We start from the raw sequence: 23,358 nt of genomic DNA, 5'->3' as shown, positions 1-23,358 counted from the left end.
ATCAGTCACTTTGGACTAATTTAGGAAGATTTATTTTCGAGATTTGCAGTATAGAGATGATTACTAAGTTACAAGTGATGAAGCTCCTCCTGTCAGGGAAGGGATACAGAAGGATTTCAGCCAGATCCCACCAGCTGAGGAGCTGCTTCTTCCCACAGTCAGTGAGAAGAGCTGCTGAACAACGGATGAATTGTTGAAACAACTCCCCATGACTCGACGATTTGAGAAGAATATTTATTTTTAATAAATGTATTTCAGACATGCATTAAGGTGTAACGGGTTTGCATAGAGTGTAGAAAAAGACGTCTAAAAGAATTGTTTTCCAGGATTTTGCTACGTAGGTTCTATGTCGATGTGTCGTTGTTTTGTATGTGTCTTGTGTCTGATGTGTGTCTGCATGTTTCTGCATCAAGAACCAGAGGACACTGTTTCATCAGGTTGTACTTGTGCAATCAGATGATAAATAAACTAATTTTCTTCGCTGAGTGTTGTGAATTTATATTGAAGGGCAGTGGATATCCTTTCCTGAGGATGTTTCACCTGGTCACCTCATTCTAGGAATGAGGTGGAAGCTATGGAGAGGGTGCAGAGGAGATTCACCAGGATGTGGCCTGAATTGGAAAATAAGTCTTATAAGGCAAGGTTAGCAGAGGTAGGGCTTTTCTCTGGACACCAAAGGAGGATGAGAGGTGACTTAATAGAGGTCCACTAGATGATGAGAGGGACAGATAGAGTGGACAGCCAGCATATTTTTCCTGGGGCGAGAATACCAGAGGACTTCTAAACAAGGTGAGAGGAGGAAGGTTTTGGCATAGAAGGGTGAGTGGAGACTTAATAGCAGACTACAAGATTATGAGAGGCATAGATAAGGTGGAGAGCCAGCACCTGTTTCCAAAGGCAGGAATAGCAAGGACCAGAGGACATGTGTACAAAGTGAAGGGAAGGAAGTTTATGGGAGACATCAGGGGTAGGTTATTTTTACACAGAGATTTGTGGGTTCCTGGAATGATTTGCTAGGGATAGTGGTGGAGGGTGAAACATTAGGGGCATTTAAGAGGCTCTTAAACAGGCACAGGGATGGAAGAAAAATAGAGGGTTATTGGATAAGGGGAATTTAGGTTTTTTAAAAAAAAAATGGGTCGGCACAACATTCAGGGCTCCCTGTGTTGAACAAGCAGTTTGTAAATGCAGCCGTTTACCTCAATATTCATGGTGGACTTTGCTTATTGGTGTATGCTACGCTGATCTAGAATGATGGATGCCAGTGTAAGTTTGTTGTCTGTCTCAGTTGTTATTCTATGTGTATGTCGGCAACTTCCAAAATGGGAATGGAGGGGGCGATGGGGGTGGTCTATGGGGGGATTTTTTTCTTCTTTCTTTTAACGATGCCAGATGTATTTGTATTTGATTTGTTTCATTATTAAGTGTGTGAATTCTATGGAACCAAACTGTGGAACACCTTTTCCAATTTCCAAATTTGTTTCCAGCTCTTCTATTTCTGACATGTATTTCTTCTTCATCCCTTTTGTATGTGATATTGTTTGTCCCCATAATATACAAAACAAGTGGGCGAGGAGGCACAGTTTGACTCGCAGAATAACTTTATCTGGTCACTAATATCCTTCCCAAAATCTGGTTTTTGAAGATGGGTGGGGTTCAAAGGCCATCTGTGTGAATTAGTTGTTTTTTTTTCTGGCATCAAGATAGACAGGGTCAAATTTTCAAGATAAGTATTCGGACGAATGTTCTCCGAATTTGCTGTGTTGATAACAAAGAAAGGCCAATCCGAGTCGAGGAATAATGGGGGGATTGGCCTCCACACATCTATCAAATTTCAATCTTTCAGAAAAGCCAAGGTAGTTTTGGCTGCTTTTATTCGGGATATTGTCGAGGTTGACTTGTCCAGAACAGGATCCAGCAAAAACTAAAGCCACCCCTCCAAGTATATTTTGTCGTTCCCCCGATACCCTGAGAAAAATATCCTGAATAAAGAATCATCACTGTTAGGTGGAGGGAAATTTAAAAGTATCCAGGATTCTGAGTAAATCTGACCATCAACTAATACATCTCAGCCTTGTGGATCAATCATCGTCTCTCCAAGTGTTGTTATTGATCGCCCTGGCCTTGGAGTGAAAGAATGACGATGATGCCTGTCCTACCGATTCTTTCCTCAGTTTCTTATGCTCCTGTGTGGGAAGATGGATTTCTTATAGAAAGGCAATATCAATTTGCAGGTTTTTTTCCTGTCAGATGGACTGGCCACTGACTTCACCAGCAGGCCTCGAAGTGACCCCGCCATTTTCATCACCGTGAGACACCTCGATCTGTTCTGGAGGTTTCCATTTCTATTCCTTACCGTGTTTGCTTGCAGATTTACTTTTTATGTCATTCTGCTGATCCAAGTTCTTTCCCTCATTATTTTAAAGTATTTGGACTCCTTTTTCTTGGCAGCCAGCCCCGGGAATAGTTTTCTCCACATATGTTGGAATTTGCTCAATAGCTGAATCTAGTTGCTTCGACTTTGGTCTCTGGTCCATACTGCAGCTGTCTGACCAAAAGTGGGGTGGAGGGTGTTTAAAAGATGTAAAATGTATGTATTTGGAGAGCCCCTGGGCCAGTGTCCGTCTCACTTCACTACATCATGTGACCCTCATGAGGAGATTTTGATGAAGGTTTGCTTGGATGGTACATCACCGGCCTACTGCAGGGGGAAACCTCTGTACCTGCAGGAGGGTAAGGGGACTGGATAACACCTGGCTGGCTGTCAATCAGTCGGCCTGAATGGATCAAGCCCCACCCAATCGGGTGTCAATCACCCTATGGGATATAAGCCTGCGCCAGCCTCCCAAAGCTCACTCAGAGTTACTACAGCTACAGCCAGCCTGGCTCTGTGGAAGTCTTTGTGACTTAAAGCTTGTTGTACAGTCTTGTGTGTGTCTGATTCTGGCTAACAGCGCACCACAATTTCATCCACAAAATTTTCCCATGGCTGCCGTGGAAAAACTCCTGAGTGCAGGGAGCCTTGAAGTCATCCCAGAAGCCCAGACATGCTTCGAGATCTGGCAGCACGCGGTCGAGGCAATCATCGAGGCACACGCAGGCGGCATCCTGGACTCAAATCGGAAGAGGCTGGACCTACTCCGGTCAAAGCTGGGTCCCCATGACTTCCAGGCACCAAAGGCTGCCCCACGTACAAGAGCACAATGGACACTCTCAAGAAATTGTACAAGCACCCCACGAATGTGGTCTGTGCAAGATACCTCCTCAGCTCCCAAGCCCAGCAACCCGGGGAGATGGCTGAGTCTTACCTGGGACACATGCGAGAGTTGGCCTGACTGTGTCTGGCTGAACCCGGGGAAGGCTGATCCGGGACCCATTTATCTGAGGGCTACACTCGAGGGCCATCCAGCAGAAGCTGCTGGAAGATAATATCTACACCCTAACTAAGACAGTGGAAGTGGTCCGAACCCTGGAAACCTCAGCCCTGCACATCGAAGCATTCGATTCCAGGTTCCCCCAGGCTCCCTCATGGCCTTCTCACACTGCAGCTGCAGCCCTAGACCGAGCTGGGGAGGAGAATGTCGCTGCGGCAGGTGTCTCTCAAAACCAGCCAACAGCTCAGCGGCCCTCTATGACCTCCCTGCTACAACTTCTGCCTTCCCTGACTACAAAGGTGCAGCATCCGGCTCCGCCAGCGACGATTGCCGTGTGTGCCCTGAGCACCTGGACCAGCCCCCGCCCCAGACAGTGACGCTTGGCGACAACTACAGCGATGTCATTTCAAGCTCATGGTGTGACGTCACTTCTGGCTGATGTAATGACGTCGATGCCACCATCTGCAATGACGTCACTTCTCCCGGCACAATGAACATGAGTGGGGAAGGAGGACAGCCACACAGCGGGCCCCCACGTGCTGATGCCAGATTGGGTCAGGCAGTGGACGACACGGAGGGCTCCTGACAATGATGAGAATGACGTAGTCAACACAGGTGATTACCAGGCCGCTCTGCCGATGCTCTCCATGCCTCTGTCTGCCATCGGCTGCCGCACGCTGCATCCTTCAGCCAAGGACAACGCCATCTGGGCGTACATCCCCATCTCCAGGCAGCTATGGGGCGCGCAGGACCTCCTTGACCACCAGGAGCCGCTTCAGCCCTGGGGAACAAACATATTTATTTATGAATATTTTCAAAAATATACTTATTAAATGTTTCAATATCATAATATATGAAACTTTTTCTTACAAACAATAAACAAAAGCCAAAAGATCCCTCCCTCCCTCCCTTCTTCCAAACAAATGAATCCGCTCACCATCAAAGTTTATATATCTTTAAAATATATAGTATCCAATTGGGGAAACCATGCTTAAATAAATATAATAGTTACATTTATTGTCCTTTTTCTTTTTTATGTCTATATCTGGGCCCCAATGTGGTCCAGGTCTGGCTGCCAGATCTTTACAAAAGTGTCATATTTGTTCTTTACGTTAGATGTGACTTTTTCCATGGGTTTACAGCTGTCCATTTCTGCCATCCGTTCTGCGATAAGTCGAGGGGAGTCCGACGTCCAAGTGATCGCACCACTTTTTTTTGCTCCAGCCAATGCTATTTTTATCAATGAGATTGTATATTTGTTAAATTTTTTGCTGACGTCCATAACATTACCTAGTAGATAGCACTCTGGGCTGCCCGTGAAAGCCATTCCTATTATTCTGGTTAATTATTCGGTGATGTCTTGCCAAAATGGCCTCACCTTCACCCATGACCACGTGACCCATCAAAAGGTTCCTGTCTCAGTCCCAAATCTTTTTTTGTTTATCATTTACATCAATACAAGCATTAACTCAATAAAGAGAATATCTTATAACAACAGAATACAAAATGATCCAAAACCTTTGGTCTATTTTCTCCCCACCCCCTCCCTCTTCCTCCCTAAAGAAAGAGAAAGAGAAAACACCTCAATCTATACAGTAGGTATTATTCCCAGAGTTATTTGATTTTCTAGCTAATAATTATTAACCATGAACTAAGAAGAGTGGGTGATGTGGAGGATGTGGATGGAGTTTTATTCTCCATATCCATGTACCGTTCCCGATCTGATTCCTTCAACCAGAAGTCATTTTTTTTTCTAATGTGACACCGTTTTCCATTTCAATGTCCCATCCCTCGTTACAAAACTCTCTGCTCTCCACGTTAGTGCACATTTCTTCACTGCTGCTATTGCTAGACTCAGAAAGTTTGTTTGATATTTATCTAACTTCAGTTTTGTATCTGCTTCATATATGTGACCAAGCACAAATATTCTCACGTCCTTTTGTATTTTAATCTTCATAATTTGTCCTTATAATTTACTGAAATCCTTCCAAAATTCTTCCACTTTTACAAAGGTCCAAACCGAATGGAAAAAAAAAAGTCCCGATCACCTGATTACATTGAAAACATTTCTCGGAATAATTGGAGATAAGTCCATTTAATTTATATGGACTATAGCAGAATTGATGTGGAGATTTTTATTTTTATATCTGGCATTAATCATATTTGTAACTCTCTTGACACAATCTTGACCCTATTCTTGAATTTGTATGTTTCAATCTTCTTTCCACCTTTGTTTTAATTTATATAAATCATTTTCCTCATATTATATTTGATGTCTAGAAAACATCCTTCCCATATCTGAAACACATTTCTGATATTTAGGTCATTTCTCTAGGGTAAGATAAAATTGGTGTAAAATATTAGACTGAACCAGTCCATATCCTGCTTTTCTAATTGATGTCGTGCTGTCCTTACACCAATCTGACCAGCTTCTTTCTGAAATCGTCAAATCCAAGTCCGACTCCCATCTTTTTCCTGTGAACTCTGCTATCCTGGTTTTGAATTTTCTCTCAGGAGAGCATCGTACATTTCATTGATAAATTTGGGTGTATTCCCTATCCAGACTCTTTGTTCCATTTCACTAATTTTAGGTGGGGTCAATGTTGGTCCCCATCTTTCTATTAAGAACAATCTAAGCGAGAGGAAATAGAAGGTCCCATTGGCCACTCCAAATTTGTGTTTAATTGTTTGAAGAATTTCTTCCGTGTAGCAATCTTCAAAATATCTTATACCTCTGTCATAACCCAAATTTAATATTCTATTGCATTTGGTCATATTTTGACACACTGGTACTTTTCTTGAGATCCCTACCTTTTTTCACTACATTAATTTCTTGCCATGTTCTGATTGGATATATCTGTCTTTTTTTTTCTCATGATTTGATTCTCCATTTATTGATAAAATACTTTGCTTCCCTCCTCCATTGTTGTCAGGTTCGTGTGAGTCCCACAGGTTAAGAACCAGACCAAAGCAAAGGTACAAAGCACACATTTATTTCGGGGATGGAAACGGGACAAACCTCAACACGCACAGTACGCAGGGGGTAAATATACACTTCCAATAACAAGGGAGAAACCAACAGAGACTGGGGGAAATTACATGAACGTAAACATTCAACAGTTAGGATCAAGGTTATACTACAATCCCCCACCCCTTGACCAGTACAGACACGGCTCCAGCTACCTGACCTTGAGACTCACCCCAACCCAATGAGGAAGGTGCTACTTTTGAGCGACGAGGAGTCGAAAGAGGCCGACCAAAGGGGCACATGGTCCTTATTAATTCTCGGGGCAGTACTGGGAGGGCCAGTCACTCAGGGCAGGCTGGGCCCCGTTGGCTGCTGTGGCCAATGGCTCAAAGCTAAGTGCAGGGGCTCAGCAGGGGTCAGTCGAAGTGATTCACCTGGGCAATTTGGGTGAATGTCAGGGCTGAGTCTGAGTCTGGGCGGGCTGCCTGGACTGCAGCTCCTGGTGATTTAGGTGGGCCAATTGGGTGAAGGTCAGGCGTGAGTCTGGCCGGGCTGCCTGGACTGCAGCTCCTGGTGATTTAGTTGGGCCAGTTGGGTGAAGGTCAGGGCTGAGTGGCTGGGCTGCCTGCACTGCAGCTCCTGCTGATTTAGGTGGGCCAATTGGGTGAAGGTGAGGTGTGAGTCTGGCTGGGCTGCCTGGACTGCAGCTCCTGGTGATTTAGTTGGGCCAATTGGGTGAAGGTGAGGCGTGAGTCTGGCTGGGCTGCCTGGACTGCAGCTCCTGGTGATTTAGTTGGGCCAATTGGGTGAAGGTGAGGCGTGAGTCTGGCCGAGTTGCATGGACTGCAGCTCCTGGTGATTTTGGTGGGCCAATTGGGTGAAGGTGAGGCGTGAGTCTGGCCGGGCTGCCTGCATTGCAGCTCCTAGTGATTTAGGTGGGCCAATTGGGTGAAGGTCAGGGCTGCGTCTGGCTGGGCTGGCTGGAGTGCAGCTCCTGGTGATTTAGGTAGGCCAATTGCAAGGGTCACCTTGATGGCTTTGGGGTGACCTTGATTGGCAGGTAGTGTGTCCTCTGAATATGAGTGCAGCAGCGCCACCTGGTGTTGGACGCTGCCTCTCCATAACACACACACATGTGAATGCATAAATGCGCACACACAAACACACACACAATCATACAGATGTACACATGCATACATGCATACACACTCACCCACTCCTGCACACACTCACACACAGGCATGCAGACTTATGTACACACACACGAGTGCATGCACACATATACCCGCATACAAACATGCAGACACACATTCATGTGCACATACAAATGAACAGATACACACACACAAGCGTGCAGACACACACACATGCACCTACGCCTCCATCCTCATGAACTCATGCACAAAAACATGTACGCATGTGTCTTGGGTAAACTTATACCTCTCATTTTGTTCATTTTAGATTGGTCACAGTGTTTGAGCTACCGAAAGAAAATAGACACACACACCGAGAGCAGTTCAATTTATACAAATGTTTATTACTAATTCAAAAGCTGATTTCACACTACAATATGCAAGCCCTTCCCAACTATACTTATCAACGCTTGGACTGGTCCCAACTGCCGAAGCAAGGCAACGACTGCACACTTGTAGTAGGTTGTCAGGGCGCTGGTAGCAGCTTCTCCACCTCCACCGACCGGGACGTTGCACGGACTCTGGCTGTTCTTCCTTCTTGACAAGGGGTGTTCCCACCCCTCGGAGAGTCCAAACTTCAGCAGCAGGACCACAGGCTTATATACCCCAAAAACAATTAATCATGCGACTACTCCTTCTAATATTTGTCAGTCAAAATCAAAACTGAACATTACATTCTACAATTTAGAAGATTAATTATTATGGAACCAGGATGTTATGATTTCCTGGTTTATCTCGTAGATACAAAGACTTATTAAAACTTCTCGAGCAAGACAGGTTGTGACCAATTCGTCAATTTCAGAGTGTTGCATTTGACAACTGCTTTCCCTGGGCCTCACAGTGGAATTCCATTTCAAAGTGTATCTTCAGATAAGTCCCCATGGCTGAGTTTAATTACATCTGCTAGTTCTGAAAGTAAGGTGACCTGCGTGTGGACCCAGTGTCGTCAGTTCCACATAAGCAAAAAGCATCTGGGTACATGGTTTTAATCACCAGTTTACCTATCTCAGCTGCACCATTTCATCAGATGCAAGGATCGACAATGAGATAGACAACAGACTCGCCAAGGCAAATAGCGCCTTTGGAAGACTACACAAAAGAGTCTGGAAAAACAACCAACTGAAAAACCTCACAAAGATAAGCGTATACAGAGCTGTTGTCATACCCACACTCCTGTTCGGCTCCGAATCATGGGTCCTCTACCGGCACCACCTACGGCTCCTAGAACGCTTCCACCAGCATTGTCTCCGCTCCATCCTCAACATCCATTGGAGCGCTTACATCCCTAACTTCGAAGTACTCGAGATGGCAGAGGTCGACAGCATCGAGTCCACGCTGCTGAAGATCCAGCTGCGCTGGATGGGTCACGTCTCCAGAATGGAGGACCATCGCCTTCCCAAGATCGTGTTATATGGCGAGCTCTCCACTGGCCACCGTGACAGAGGTGCACCTTAGAAAAGGTACAAGGACTGCCTAAAGAAATCTCTTGGTGCCTGCCACATTGACCACCGCCAGTGGGCTGATAATGCCTCAAACCGTGCATCTTGGCGCCTCACAGTTTGGCGGGCAGCAACCTCCTTTGAAGAAGACCGCAGAGCCCACCTCACTGACAAAAGGCAAAGGAGGAAAAACCCAACACCCAACCCCAACCAACCAATTTTCCCTTGCAACCGCTGCAATCGTGTCTGCCTGTCCCGCATCGGACTTGTCAGCCACAAACGAGCCTGCAGCTGACGTGGACTTTTTACCCCCTCCATAAATCTTCGTCTGCGAAGCCAAGCCAAAGAAAAAACAGCATGCACATGCACTCACACATGGTCTCACAGACTCTCACACACAATTGCATAAATCAAGATGAAAGTGGGAAAATGTTTTAGGCAGAAAAATAGATCAAAATGATTGGAAAATGTTACGTAAAGATAATCCCACAACTGCGGAGATCAGGCCGGCACAACGTGCGGTAATAAACAGAGGCATGGAATCATAGAAGATAGGAGCAGGAGTAGGTCATTCGACCCTTCGAGCCTGCTCCGCCATTCAATGAGATCATGGCTGATCTGAAGTTCAGTACCCCGTCCCCGCCTTCTCTCCGTAACCTTTAATACCCTTATACTGAAGAAATAGATCTAATTCCCTCTTAGATATATTTAATGAACCTGCCTCTACTGCCCTCTGTGGCAATGAATTCCACAGATTCACCACCCTCTGGATAAAGAAATTCCTCCTCATCTCGGTCCTAAATGGTTTGCCTATTATCCTCAAACCATGGCCCCGGGTTCTGGATTTTCCCACCATTGGAAACATCCCATCTGCATCCATTCTGTCCAGTCCTGCCAGAATTTTATATGTCTCTATGAGATCCCCTCTCAATCTTCTAAACTCCAGCGAGTACAATCCCAATTTGCGCAATCTTTCCTCCTAAATCATTCCTGCCATTCCAGGTATCAGCCTGGTGAATCGCCTCTGCACTCCCTCCATTGCAAGAACATCCTTCCTTAGATAAGGTGACCAAAACTGCACACAATACTCCATGTGGGGTCTCACCAAGGCCTGTACAGCTGCAGTAAGGTATCCTTGTTCCTCTACTCAAACCTTCTTGATATGAAGGCCAACATACCATTTGCCTTTTTAACCACCTGCTGTACCTGCATGCTCGCCTTCAGAGACTGGTGTACAAGTACCCCTAGGTCTCTCTGCACTTCCCCATCTCTTAATATATTGCCATTAAAATAGTAATCTGCCCTCCGGTTTGTATTACCAAAGTGGAAAACCTCACATTTATCCACATTGTAGTGCATTTGCCATGTATCTGCCCAGTCCCTCAATTTATGCAAATCACACTGGAGCTTCCTGACCCCCTCTTCCGTGCACACAACCCCTCCTAGCTTAGTATCATCTGCAAATTTGGAGATATTACATCTAATCCCCTCATCCAGATCATTAATGTAAATTGTGAACAGCTGGGGTCCCAGTACAGATCCCTGTGGCACCCCACTGGTCACCGCCTGCCACTCAGAAAACTCACTAACATGATCCCCAGGATCGCAAACCAGCGCGGTTGGAAGCTCGGGCAGTACAAGACACATAGCCCTAAAATGGGGCTGGCCAGGCTGCCCATTACCAAAGCAAGATCAGGCTGGGGAAGAAGGCAAGAATGCAAGAATATTCCCATGGGCGGGAATCCCATTTACGTTAATCATGCGGCTGATTTCAGCCAATCAAGCCAATGGCGGGAACTCCCACTGTATGAAAGTAGCCTATCCAGCCTCAGTAAAGTCAGAGTGTGTGGGTTTGTTCATAGTAGACTCTACAATCACCTACGTGAGTTGGGCCTTACAATCAACCTGGCCAAATGCCAGTTTGGACTGAGCACGATTGACTTCCTGGGTCACAGGATTACCAAAGACGGGGCCACACCACTACCCAGCAAGGTGGAGGCCATCCGCAAATTCCCGAGGCCCAGAACGACCAGAGGACTACAGGAGTTTGTGGGGATGGTCAAGTTTTCTCACAGGTTAATCGCTGCAGCTGTTCGAGTGATGTGCCCAATTTTCACCCTGGCAAAGGACTTGACCTGGGATGACTCCACACGAGTATTTGTGGAAACTGCGCTCCAGTCTACCCAGGCCAAACGCACCCACAGCTCTCACAGACGATGCCTCAGGAACAGCAATTGGTGAAGTTCTGGAGCAGCAGAAAGGAGAAAGTTGGCTTCCGCTAGCTTTCTTCAGCAAGCATCTGCAGCCCTCGGGATTTCGACAGAGAGCTACTGGCGCTGTACTTAGCCATCTGCCACTTCTGGTACTTTCTCAAGGGAAGGGCTTTCACGGACCTCAAGCCACTGACATTCACCCTGGCTAAGATTTCCGATCCCTGGTCGGTACCCCGATGGAGACACTTGATTTACATCTCGGAGTACACCACTGATGTGACACATCTCAGGAAAAGACAACATGGTCACGGACGCCTTGTCAAAGCAGAGTATCTACTGTCTGGCTAATGGACTGGACTTCGTGACACTGGAGAAGGCACAGGAGCAAGACGACGAGATCCCTCAGTATGGTCCGCCGTCACGGGGCTGCAGCTTCAGGACATCCCAGAAGATACAGGTAACACTGACCTCCTGTGTGATGTGGCCGCCAGACAGGTTTGACCCATCGTCCCAAAGGCATGGTGGCGACGAGTTGTCAACTCCATCCACGGGCTGGTGCAGCCATCAATCAGGACTACGGTCCTGCTAAAGACCAGGAAGTCAGTGTGGCATGGATTGTGGAAACAAGCCAGTGGGTGGGCCAAGACGTGCATGCAGTCCCAAACAGACAAGATACAGCAACACACCAAGGTCCTCCCGCAGACTTTCAAGTCAATGGAAGGAAGGTTTGACCACATCCACGTGGACATAGTGGTGCCCTCACCAATCTCACAGGCTTTCCACTGCCTGTTCATGGTGGTTGACCGTTTCACCCGGTGGCCAGAAGCAATCCCCTGGCTGACACATCCACCAGGTCCTACTCCAAAGCACTCCTCTAGTCCTGGGTACCAAGGTTTGAACTACCACACCACATAACCTCTGACATAGGAGCCCAATTCATCCCCAGCCTGTGGACTGATGATGCCAACCAGTGGGGCATTCAGCTACACCACATGATAGCATACCACCCGCAGTCCAACGGGATGGTGGAGCACTTCCACAGGCACCTCAAGGTTTCCCTTAGGACCAGACTCAAGGGCCCCAACTGAGTGGATGAACTTCTGTGGGGTCTGCTCAGCAGTCATACAGCACCGCAGAAGAAGAAGACCTCCACACACCCTCCACCGAGCTCGTCAACGGAGCACCACTCATGGTCCCTGGGTATTTTGTCCCACTGTCCAGAAGACAACAGGAGGATACAATCACCTTCCTGGACAGTCTGTGTGTACAGGTTGGTAACCTGGCTCCGATCCCACCCTCCAGACACAGGCAAGCCAAATTGAACATCTCCAAAGTCCGCAAAGACTGTGAGTCCATGTTCATGCACAGAGGGCCAATACCGTCCACCGCTACAGAAGCCTTATGAAGGCCCCTTCCAAATCATCCCAAACAACGGAGCCATCTTCGAATTAGACATTGGTGGCAAACCATAGGTTTCCACCACAGACAGGCTCAAGCTGACACACGCGAACCCGACAAACCTGTGGAGATGCCAGCACCTCGTCGCAGAGGCAGATCTCCAAAGGCATTAGGGACTGCATCCAAGGACACTAGGAACTGTAGCAATGTTTCTTAGGGGACGGGGTGGGTCATGAACCGCCACCATGGAAATCAGACTGGCACAATGCACAGTAACAAACAGCGGCATAACTCATTAACTTGACACCCGTATCACGAACCAGCATGTTTGGAAGCTAGGACAGTACAAGTCAGGCAGCCCTAAAATGGGGCTGGCCAGGCTGCCCAGCTAACAGAGCAACACCAGGCTGGGGAAGAAGGGGATTCATATGGAAGAATTTTCCCGTAGGCATGAATCCTGCTTATGTTATTCATGCGGCTGATGTCAGCCAATCAATCTAACGGCGGGAACTCCAACTGTATAAAATGCACCTTTCCAGCCTCTATAAAGGCAGAGCTTCAACTCCCAGAGCTACAACGCAAATTATTAATGTTACCTACAGATTTGTACAAAATCATTGTTTGCATCAACTCTATTTCCTGCCTCAAAAATGAAAAAAGATTTGATATCTTCAGAATTATGTCTCAGATGTGATAAAGAGATAGGTTCTTTTTGTCATTTGACTTGTCTGTGTCTTAAGGTTCAACCATTTGGGATATAAATTAAAGTATTTTTGGAGAAAAAATATTAAGGTTAAACTTCCATTGGATCCAATGTTAATTTTGAGGGGAAATATAGAGATGAAAATGAAGGTTTACAATGTCTCAAACTGAATTTTAACGATCAACTTCAGGTGTTTGAAGGAAATGTTCAGCCATGATTTGGAGATGGTGGATGGATTTGGGGATTCAGAGCTGGGATCTCAAAATGAGATCTTGTATTCCTCTGGAAAAATAACATCATTTACATGATAAATATCACTTTGGTTTGGAAAATATGGAGCCATATTTACAAGAGGTTGGTTGGAAAACTGAAGCTCTCAATGGCTCATCCTGGTGGAGATTTGCAGTTTCACGGCAGTTGGTTCGAATTTATATTTCTCTTTGATAATCTCCTTTTCCTAATTTTTCTTTTGGGTCGAAGGGGATGCTGGGTAGGAAGGAGTTGGTGGGGACGGTGGGGTAATGGAGAGGGAGGAGGTGATGGGTAGGGAGGGAGTGGTGATGGGGAGGGAGGTGGTGAGGGGTAGGGAGGGGTGATGGGGTGGGAGGTGGTGATGGGTAGGGAGGGGTGATGGGGAGGGAGAGTTGGTGGGTAGGCAGGAGTGATGGGAGAGAGGGGTGATGAGTTGACCCCCAAGTCCCAAATGCTTTGGTGCTCTTCAAGCAGTGGATGAACTGCTTCAATAACTTCCTCGATGCTGCTGCTGAGGTGGTCGACATCGACAAGAAGAAGTTAAAAATCCTCAGGCACGAGTCGGCCAGTGGGCCTTCCTGACAATCCAAGGCAGTGCGACTCACAACGAGGCAATGGCTGCTGTACAAGACTAAAGTGAACGTGGTATACCTCCATTACCTGCTGACGTCCAGAAAGCAACAGCCTGGTGAGTCCACTGAAGAGTTTGTCTGGTCCCTGGTCACACAAGGAAAAGACTAGGGAAACCCATGTCCACTATATTCCTGACCCAATGCGTGGAAGAACTGATTTGAGACACCTGCGTGTGGGATTTGAGGTCAGATTATATCTGGCAACGACTCCTCGAGGAGGACTCGCTCTCACTCAAAAGGCTCTTCCCATCTTGGGAAGGCCTCCCTGCAGATGACAACAATGAAGGGATGCCTATCCTGCATCAGTCACCCTCAATCAAGCCAGTCCTCACGCGATCTCAAACTCCATGATGTGGATCAAGGTGAATGGGCACAAAACAAACGGTCTTTTCAATAGCGGCAGCACGGAAAGCTTCTTGTACCCCGACATGATCCAGAGACTCTCCCTACCGGTCCGACCCATAACCAGGATGGTTTCAATGGCTGCAAGGGACCAACAGACCAGAATCTGGGGGTATCTGTGTAGCATCGCTTATGGTGGTGGGGGGTGGGGGGAGTGTTATAACAATTTCGTATTGTTAATTTGGCCTCACCTCAGCGCACCAATCCTCCTGGGCCTCGACTTTCAGAATCAGTTCAGGAGCGTGATGATGGCATTCAGGAGACCCTAAGTACCGCTGACCATCCACAGCCAACAGTGCCCGACACTGCCTTGTGGTCCCAGCACACAGCCACCGGCACCGTCCTGCGGACTCAGTACCCAGTCTCCGGCACCATACTGCAACCACACCACGCTACGGGTGCTGCCCTCCATCGCAGTTCGTGATCCTCACCCTGGATTGTAAAACAATGGCCACCTAGAGTACATGCTATAGCTTGGAAGACATGCAGTTCATCCGGGCTGAGGTTCAATGACTCCTGGCAGAGGGAATCATAGCCCCTAGCACCAGTTCCTGGAGGACGCAGGTCCTCGTGGTCAGAGGTGCGATCAAGCCCTGGATGGTAATTGATTATATTCAGACCATCAACCATTTCACCCAGTTGGATGTGTTCCCGCTTCCCCGTATTGTCGACTTGGTCAATTAAGTTGCTTAGTACAGCATTTTTTCGACTGTGACCTCAAGTTAGCCTACCATCAACTCCCCCTTCGTCCAGCTGATCAAATATATACAGGCTTTGAGGCAGACGGAAACCTCTTTCATTTCCTGTGGGTGTGTCTCGGGGTTACTAACGGTGTTTCTACCTTTCAGAGAGTGATGGAATGGATGGTGGAGGAACACGGGCTGACAGCGACGTTCCCCTACCTTGACAATGTCACCATCTGCAGCCATGACCAGCAGGACCACGACGTGAATCTCGCAAAGTTCATGCATATGGCCAAGTCCTTCAAGTGCGTGTTCAACACGCAGCGCCTGGCCCTTCTTGGATGTACCATGGTTCATAGTGTCATTGCCCCCAACCCAGACCGCATACAACCCTTCATGGAGTTCCCTGTCTCAAACTCCCAGAAGGCGTTTAAGAGGTGCCCAGGGCTATTTTCATATTATGCTCAATAAGCTTCGCCGATAAGCCCAACCCCCTAATTCGTACAAACACCTTCCCATTATCGGCGGAGGCCCAGGCTGCTTTTGACCAAATTAAAGGAGACATCACAAATGCCATGATGCATGCCGTGGATGAATCTGTCCCCTTTCAAGTGGAGAGCGATGCCTCCGATGTCGCACTGACTGTCACGTTAAACCAAACAGGCAGCCCAATTATCTTGCACCCTGCACAGTCCCGAACTTCCGAACTCTGGTACTCCTCTGTCAAGAAGGAGTCTCAAGCGATCGTTGAAGTGGTGGCCACTGGCGACACTAACTGGCCGGTAAAAGATTTACCTGTCGACTGACCAGAGGGCAGTGGCCTTCATTTTCAGTGTCAAACAACAGGGTAAAATCAAGATTGACAAGATTCTGAGGTGAAGGATAGAATTGTCCACCTACATCTATGACATCTTGTACCAGCCGGATAAGCTCAATGTCCCCTCGGATGCCCTAGCCCGAGAGACGTGCGCCAGCATGCATCTCGACCATCTCCACATCCTCCATGACCACCTATGTCACCCCGGAGTCATGAGGTTGTATCATTTCGTTAAAACGTGAAACCTCCAGTACTCTGTAGAGGATGACTGGTCCACGACCAGACACTGACAAATGTGCGCCAAGTGTAAACCTCAGTTCTACCGACCAGAAAAGGCACACCTCATCAAGACTGCCCGCCCTTTCGAATGACTCAGTATCGATTTCAAGGGCCCCCTCCTGACCACAAATAGGAACGCCTATATCCTGATGGTGGCGGACAATTTCTCCAGGTTCCGCTTTGCAACCCCCTGCCCAGATACGACCTCAGCTATGGTCACCAAGGCCCTGAGCAGTATCTTCTCTCCTTTTGGGTGCCCTGACTACATCCATAGTGACCGGGGGACCTCGTTCATGAGTGAAGAAATGCAACAGTACTTTTTTGGCCTGAGGCACAGCCACCAGCAGGACCACCAGCTTTAACCCCAGAGGTAATGGCCAGGTGGAAAGGGAGAACAGCACCATCTAGAAGGCAATGGCCCTGGCCCTCAGATCTAAAGATTTGCCAGTATCCCGCTTGGTAGGACGTCTTGCCCAAAGCCCTCCACGCCATCTGGTCTTTACTATGCACCGCTAATATGACCACCCCACGTTAACACCTCTTTGCTTTTCTTAGATCACCGAATGGTTCCTCCATCCCTCCCTGGCTGACCACCCCAGAGACGGTTCTGCTTCGGAAGCACGTCAGGGGCCATAAGACGGACCCACTGGTTGACTCAGTGCATCTCATCCATGCAAACCCACAATACACCTTATGGGGGGGAGAGATCAGCAGCGTGAGTCGGGGGGGGGGGGGCGTGGGAGGATACCGGCAGTGTGAGTCAGGTGGGGGTGGGGAGAGACCAGCAGCACGAGTGCCAGGCAAAGAGGGAGGGGAGAAGACTGGCAGCGAGTCGCATATTAAAGGTAAAAGAGCCACGTGTGGCTCACGAGCCGCTGATCGGCCACCTCTGCTCTAGCTGTTGGTGGTGGTGGGGGGGGGGGGGTGGGGGTGCTTTTCCCACCCCTGGTTTGCTGGGTTTTGTCCTGCTGCTGTTGTGTTACTATATGTAGCTGTTAGTATGGTTGTGGTGTCACCCCCGCTTGTTGATTGTGTTCTGGTGGGTTCCATTTTTATTAAAGGGGGTGACTGTAGAGATATGATTGTATGTGCTGGCTGCCCCTCTCTCCGGGTGTCCTTCTACCTTGGCTCCTCCCTTAGTCCTGCGCATGTGACCCCAGCCATAAAGGTCGAGGCCCCTCTCCTTCCCGCTCCTTCCTAGCCTTGGACCCGGGCCAGCAGTCTCTAGTACAATAAAGCCTATCATTCCCCTCAGTCTTTGTCCGAGTCATATTGGGGCTAATGAGAGCGCCCAAGAATGATCTATTTAAAAGACTGAAAGGAACATGTGACAAAGCATCTGACCAAATAAGGATAAGACTAAATAAAGAGTTTGGGGTCGCAAAATCAGGGGAATGGGAGAAGTAAACAAGGGCGGGCTTTAAGACGAGGAGAGGAACAGCTTTTGAGAGGTTAAATGAACAGTTCCTCAGTTAAATGACCAATTCAATTAACCAAGGAGTGGTTTATGAACACAAAGAAATGCATAAAAATGAAAGTAAATATATCAGTGAATGTCCCTTCTCTGAAGGACACCCGCTCTTGCAAGAACGTTGAATAAAAGGTTCTATCACTTCACCCACTGACTCTGTGAAATTATTTCTTCACTTAGCTGGGTTTCTCACAGGAATCAGTTACAATTTAATTCTGTTTTCTTCTTCAAATATAATTAACAACTACTTTTCTTGAAGTAACCCTGTGCTGTGGTGCCTTTCTATTGCTGCTGGGTTTTGGGGTCCTCTGGACTCCGTAACAATATGTACTGGAATGGAGTAATTCATGTTCTGTTCTGTGATTTTAGATGAAATATTAAGAAAGAGAGAAAGTGTTGGGCCTGGACAAGAAGGGCCAGGCTGCCTGTTTCAGAGCTGGAATTGTGAGATGGTTCTAGGAATCATCTTTGAATATCTGTACCATGTCCAAAGTCTGGTAATTCGTCGTGTAGAACTGTAAGGTCAGGCAGATTTTACACCTTAAAAGGAGATTTTCTTTGGGGGGGGGGTTTACTCAACTTATAATCATATAAATTATAATAGATCAACATCAGGCAGCTTTTACACCTTAAAAGGAGATTTTCTTTGGGGGGGGGGGGTTTACTCAACTTATAATCATATAAATTATAATAGATCAACATCAGGCAGCTTTTACACCTTAAAAGGAGATTTTCTTTGGGGAGGGGTTTCCTCAACTTATAATCATATAAATTATAATAGATCAACATCAGGCAGCTTTTAAACCTTAAAAGGAGATTTTCTTTGGGTTTTAATTGGCTGGTTTCAGTGACATCACAATCGCCATTTACTCTATAAACATCGTGCAGTGGGCAAGTTGTCAGACTACTTCACGACTCTTGGATATCCTGACGACTTAGCTGAACACATATCACGATGCCGCAAAGAATTACACCGATTTACTTCCCATCACATCGGACCATTCATCGAATGAGTACGATCTCAGAAGAACAAGATTTCACCATCTTCCTACAAGATGAGGGAAGTTCAGGTCACTGTCACCCCAGAGAACATCCCATTCGAATTGCTTGGGAGGAGGATCTGCCTCGAAGACCATGGCAGATCCTCCTTAGAAAGATCCTGAACCGGGTGGCAGTGGCCTGCAGAATGTGCTGCGGTCACTCATAGACCATTCCCTGACCGAAAAACATCCTCGTGCACCAGTCAGTTGCTTAAATGACAACATCAACATTACGCTGCCCATCATCTCTGCATCGAAAGTGGATAATAGGTCTAAAATTTTAATAAAATATGGAAGGTTCACTTTCAAAAAACCGAGAGTGCAAGTGTCCTATCTGCTTTTACCTTGGCAGTTCATGCCCTCTGCATATGAAGTGAATGTGCTGGGTAGAAGAGTTAAGATGTTATTATAACTGTATTCTGAAAGATAGAGCAGACTTTTAAATGATTGTTGTGAATGACTAAGAAATGAGTATTGGGACACTCACACAGACAGGTCAGCTACAACTCACAACATTCCAGACAACTCTCCATTCTCACCTCTTCCCTAAAGCCAGCTCCTGGTCCTCTGCACAATAACACGAGGACCTGCTGTTACACGAACCAGCTGTCAGATGCAGCCCATTCATAAATGGCTTCCCGCCCACAAACAGCTGACGGTGCGACAAGCTTGTCAAAGAGAATGTGGAAACATCATAAGCCTGCAGACCGAGCAAGGGCCCTGATGGCTTGGCTTTAGTGTCTGGAATTCAACTAACCTCGTTCCAAATCATGAAGACTCTCCTCCTCTCCCCGACTCGCACTGCCGGTCTCCCCTGTTGGAACCAAGGGGTTAAGTAATCATGGAAAATATGCCTATGTACTATTCATTATATATTCATTAATCCATTACTATGTAACAATTTACTATTTACTTCAATTATACTGTTTAAGGGAAATATTAATGCAATTAAGTAACAGCCACAGTATGTAGAAAAGTTGGCTGATTATAGTATGTGTAGAATTTGCTGCCTCCAAATACAAAGAGAGAAAATACTTTCATCCCCAAAGTTACACTGCTCATTGTAAAGCACACATGGGAGTAAGAGGATAGCAGATAGGAGAAGTTAGACAGGATGAGGTTGGAGGAACCATAGGGACAGTGATTTATTCTGAAACAGGCCAGTGACAGGAAGATAAGTGTATTGCAAGGATAAGCGATAAGAGTACCATGACTGAGAATGTCAGAGACAAATAAAATGGATAAACCAATTTAGTAGGAATGATGTCATAAGGGTACACGGGAGGTGTTGATTACAACAGAAGACTATGGCCAGCCGAGAACAAAGAAATAATTAGAAATATCTGGGGTATGAATTGACTTCTGATCAAAACAACAGGATGTTCTGGCCTTGGGGATTAAGATAGGAGGTCCACACCATCGATAATTGCAGAGCAGGAAATTGCTTGAGATAAATGTTATGCAAGGAGTCTATCAAAGAAAGCCAACTCTTGGTCAATGTAAAAATGTTGATCTATATAAACAGAAGAGACTGGACAGTAGGTGTGAGTCTTGGGGAATAGCTCACCGAGAAGGTGATTTATGAACTAATGACTGAACCAGAGCTCTGTTAAGCTTTATTCTTGTACTATGTAATAAACTGATTGTGAAACCGAATACCTTCTCCTATCACTTCATTCAACGAGCACGGTGGACTCAGACGACACAGACCAAATTGAGGGTAGGATAAGGCCAGAGTCCGACACAAAATAAACTCTGCTGCCCCAATAGCTACCCGAGTGTTACCCTGGGCAGGTGTCACTATTTCCCCTTTTACAGGAGGGCCACTACCTGGTGATGCCACCCATGCCTTTTGTCCGACATTCTCTAGCTCGGGAATGGGATCAATGACTGTTTTTCCTCTGGAATAGGCTGTCGTTCAGAAGTCAGTGGAAAGGTGTGCGTCCCTTCATTGGGCGATGATTCAAATGGTTGACTGCCTGCTGCAGCACATGGCACCACCCCTTCAGGGTCCCCAGTGGTGTTAAACAAATTTGTTCCTTCAGTAAGCCATTCATTCGTTCAACTAACCCGGCAGCCTGCGGGTAATAAGGAATATGGTGGACCCATAAAATACTGTTGTCAGCTGCCCAATCACAGATTGGCTTCCTGGAGAAGTGTGAGCCATTATCAGACTGAATTCCCTCTGGTACATCATAACAAGAAATTAAATGGTTTAGTCCTTGGATAGTGCTAGCTTGGTCAGCCATCTTGGTGGGAAGAGCAAATCCAGGCCTGAAAAGGTGTCAACCATTACTAGGATGTAATGTTTGCCTATACAGTCTGGCATAGCGAGCTCCCCGTCTTATTCGGCCATGCAGACCAGGAGGAACGGTGCGGAACTTTACAAGCTGGCATGCTGGGCATGTCCGCACAACCTGGCGGACATTGTCCTGATGGATGGGTAAGGCATGTGTACGGGCCCACAGAGCTGATCCCTTCTCCCCCAAATGGCCACTCTGTTTATGTGCCTATCGAGCCAGGGGGTCGGTATCGGCGCGGCTGATAGTGGCAAGCTGATCTGCTACTGCATTTTGTCGTGCTATGTTCGTCGTCACATTCGTATGGGCGTCAACATGATATATGGTTATCTCCCAATGATGGGAAGCATCCCACAACAGCTGCCACAACTGTTTGCCCCATACTGGGTGGTCATGTATCAGCCAGTCGTTCTTTTGCCAATCAGGCATCCATATCACTAGTTCATTAGCCACGGCCCAGGAATCAGTAAACAAGCGAAGAGGGTGATCATGGGGGTCTAGCGGTAAAGTGACCGCCTTCAACTCAGCATACTGACTGGAGCCACCATCTCCCTCCTCCAATAAATGAGTTCCTGACTTGGGATGGTAAGCCACTACCTTCCACTTCTGCTTTCCTTGCACCCACCGGCTGCTACCATCAGTAAACCAGGCATCCTCTTGTTCTGCTGGAGTGAGCGAATCATATGGTTTACCCCTCTGAATTGATGAAGGAGGTAGGGGAGGGGGCAAGGCAGGTTCAACGTCCTCATGACGAGACGGAAGTTCAGCCACCTGTTCGTGTATGCGGCCCACCCCTTCAGGCCCTCTGGTTGCTCAACTCTGAATAGACCACTTCCATTTAACAATAGAAGACTGCTGAGCCCACCCGATCTTTAGATTAGCGTCATTAACCAGAACCCAATTCATTATTGGAAGTGCAGGTCTCAATTGAACATCTGCATCACTTGTCATTCTTTCAGTTCCAGCAGGGCCCAGTAACAGGCTAGTAACTGTTGTTCAAAAGCAGAATAACGAGTGGCAGTCTCAGGCATGCTACGTGACCAGAATCCCAGCGGGACTCAGCAACCCTCTTGTTTCTGCCAGAGGCTCCAGCAGGCCACATCATCAGTAATGGAGACCTGTAGTTCGTAGGGGGTATCTGGAATGTGGGGAGCAATGGGCAAGGCCTGAAGAATAGCCTGCTTGGCGGACTGGAACACCCTTTCCTGATCGTCACCCCATACAAAGTCTGTTTTATTTCGGGTAACCTTATACAGAGGATGTAAAAGCAATGCCAAGTGTGGAATATGGCGTCGCCAATATCCCAATAACCCCAGGAAATGCTGGATCTCTTGTTTGTTATTAGGAGTGGCCAAGTCTGCGATTTTATTGCGAACTTTATCGGGAACCACTTGTTCTCCAGCATGCCACTGAATTCCAAGGAAAATAAATGTCTGGGAAGGGCCCTGTATCTTGGCGGGATTAATGGCCCACCCTCTTTGCATCAGGGTATCTTGGACACTCTCCAAACCTTCCTGTACCATCTCTTCTGTGGCCCCTTGGATCATGACATCATCAATATAATGGTGAATTGAGAGGGAAGGCGATACTGGCACCATCACAGGATCCCACTTAGCCTGACCCACTACTAGTTTTTTTGCGTTAGCGAGATCAATGACAGCATACCATGTTCCCGAGTTCCCAGTAGCAATGTTTTCAATAAGGGTAACAATGTCCGGAACTGCTGAAGCAAGTGGTGGGGCATGTTTGTTCAAAAAGCAATAATCAACTGTCATTCTCCAGGAACCGTCCGGCTTCTGGACCGGCCAAACAGGGCTATTAAAGGGCGACGTTGCGGGTCTCACTACCCCTTCTTCTTGCAAAGCATCGATGGTGGCAGTAATCTCTTCCTGCCCCCCAGGGAGACAATATTGTGGAATGCACACTGGTTTCATGAGGGGTGGCACCATCACAGGATCCCACTTAGCCTGACCCACTACTAGTTTTTTTGTAATAGTCCGAATTCCAAATGCAAATCCCCCTTGGCTAGTATTAAGGGCCGAACCGGCCAACATATTAATACCCAGGATACACTCGTCAGTAGCAGCCACCAGGTCATGTAACCAGATAGGGGAAGGGCTATCACCCACCGTGGCACGGACTTTTATTTCCTTTGCCAGGGTGACCGCCCCTCCCAACCCCTCAATTTGAAAGG

General features: G+C 47.2%; 1 long non-coding RNA gene across 1 annotated transcript in view; it reads right to left on the bottom strand.

The window, feature by feature from the left end:
- Positions 1 to 265: 265 nt before the first annotated feature.
- The window catches only part of LOC138745258 (uncharacterized), a 42,840-nt gene continuing 19,747 nt past the window's right edge, over positions 266 to 23,358 (bottom strand). The window contains exons 3-4 of the long non-coding RNA XR_011346108.1: positions 19,622 to 19,678; positions 266 to 4,155 (exon numbers count right to left, since the gene is read on the bottom strand). This is a non-coding gene — a long non-coding RNA (uncharacterized lncRNA). The remainder of the gene's footprint in view (positions 4,156 to 19,621; positions 19,679 to 23,358) is intronic.

Source organism: Narcine bancroftii, chromosome 11, assembly GCF_036971445.1.
Source record: "Narcine bancroftii isolate sNarBan1 chromosome 11, sNarBan1.hap1, whole genome shotgun sequence".
Taxonomy (NCBI): Eukaryota; Metazoa; Chordata; class Chondrichthyes; order Torpediniformes; family Narcinidae; genus Narcine; species Narcine bancroftii.
Note: the sequence above shows the minus strand (reverse complement) of the source record. Positions and strands in the feature narration are given on the sequence as shown.